The sequence below is a fragment of the Lepisma saccharinum genome, chromosome 1, assembly GCF_977018435.1.
Source record: "Lepisma saccharinum chromosome 1, izLepSacc3.1, whole genome shotgun sequence".
Taxonomy (NCBI): Eukaryota; Metazoa; Arthropoda; class Insecta; order Zygentoma; family Lepismatidae; genus Lepisma; species Lepisma saccharinum.
The window spans coordinates 84444106-84446342 of NC_139229.1; positions in this window are offsets into that span (position 1 = coordinate 84444106).

Here is a 2237-nt window from a genome sequence, read left to right on the forward strand (position 1 = left end):
CCGTTAAATCTCCTCAGGAACAAAATCGACAGGATAAAGAAAATATAGTGGATGATGGATCGTCGCATCGTTGGGAAAAAAGCGTGTCGCTGTGTGTGCATACTCCCTTTTATTTGAAAGAAGTCCGCTGGTGAAGTATAAATAAGATTTGAACGTAATTTTATTTCAATTTCCTGAAAACCTTTTACTTTGAATTCGACTTCCCTCTCCCAGGGACTCGCGTTTGCAGATTATACTAGATTTGACCATTATGCCAAAAGCAGGATGCTATGGGCCAACGAAGATCAAACTGTGCTATGTTTAGTACAATTTTGATGGGGTTGGCACCACTGATGTAGGAACCCCTCGTTGGGGGGATTTTTTTTCCCTTCAAATAATAGAAAATTCAACATTTATATATTTTTCCAAAATATATGTCAAAATTTTACACCTTAAATGCACCTTATACGTATATATAATCCATTAGATGAAGAAAAGAAAGTGTTTAAGGGTGTTATCGAAAGGAGGGGGTGAGAGAAATATCCACCTCCAAAATATTAGGCCTTATTTTACACGTGGGTTCTGGGGAGGATTCTGAATTAAACGTTGGGGGGGGGGGGGCAGTATCCAACTCTAGGTCTTAGATTATGGCAGGTATTTTAGTTAGAGGGGGATTGAGCATTAAATTGAGGGAGGTATCCAATTCTTTAGTATTAACTATTCTATGGTATTACCATTGTCTTAGACTGCTGCGAAATTCTTGCGTGGAGACTGAGAATTCATTTTTTGAAGGAGGCAATATCCACTCTTCAATATCAACAGTAAGTCTAAAAATTGGCTTGGAAATTATGGTGGTAGGATTGAGTATTAAATTTAAAGGGAGAGATAGGAAGCTTTTGATAAAGTGTTAAATCTTAGGTTGTCAAGGAATTTCTGTAGTGGAGAGTTCGATCATTAAATTTTGAAGACTGTATTTAGCAACATTTAGACCCCGAACGTGCCAAAAGAGAAGCTGGTAAAGACTAATTAATTATCCCAGGATTCTAAGAAAGTACTGACACCCCATTAAATCAATATTCTTGAAAGCCTGCAAAGAGATGGATATAAAAATTGTCTTGCTCGATCGTAAGAATGCATGTTTCTTTGGCGCTTTGCTGAAGTGAATGTGAAGTTTTATGTATAGGTGCATTACAAGACATAAGCGATATTCGTTGGTAGAATGCTTAATTTAAAGCAGGTGTTTCATTTGGAATAAAAATATATTGAATCTGCATTTCTAACTTCACGTCACAGAAAAATTTTACTTTAAGAAGTTAAATTTCCACTGAAGATAAAATCCACGTAATTATTGTTATGGGTTACTAAAATAATTATATTTACTCCAAGACAACGGAAGGGGTGAGTTCTTTGAAAGATAAACCGTATTATATTATCGTCCTGAGCTTTGCATTGTGGGGATTACTATATGGTTTTAGTGCGCGAATAATTTGGGGGGACGCATGACATGATTTGGGGGAAAATGCGCTATTAGCCTTGGGGAAGATGGGGCACCCCTGCCGCCATGGGTTCCGGGTTCGAGTTCCTCCCTGGAGCCAAAAGTGGGAGAAATGCGAAGTAAAATATTCTAAAATAAGCAATCAATACTAAAAAGAGCGTCAAAAAATATCAAAATGAGGACTAACTACTAAAAAAAAAGTACACATAAAACCCCTTTCTAAAATCCTGGGCACGCCACTGATTTTATGGTATTGCAAAACAAATTTATTTAAAAGTTAGGATATTAAGTTCAAATAATGAATTGAAAATACATCTTGTATAATATTATTATGGTCAGCTCTGTTCATATTTCGCCGTGGTAATCTAGTCGGTAAGATATCTGACTGCCGGGGTTCGATTCCGGCGTGGGTTATCTAAGGTCGGAATTTTCCCGCTTGTCCCCGCAAAAAGCACCAGAGTCCTGGAAACTCGTAATAAACCGCACACAAACAATTATTTTCATCTGTCACGAGGTCCTCGGAAGCGTGTGTTCTTGGGCGAGAAATTACCCCTCTCTAGGCGCCGGCTCTGGATTTAGACAAGAAAGTACTTTGGTGAAAATAATGTTTGAATAGCATACTGCATAGCGCTCCAATGTAACCAAAGGACTAACGACATTCTTTGAAAACTCAACTATGCTAGCGCCGCCACCGGAAAAGTATGGCAATGAACACCCCCAAAAAGAAGAAGAAGAAGAGATGCTAAAGCACAGAGAGAAAATA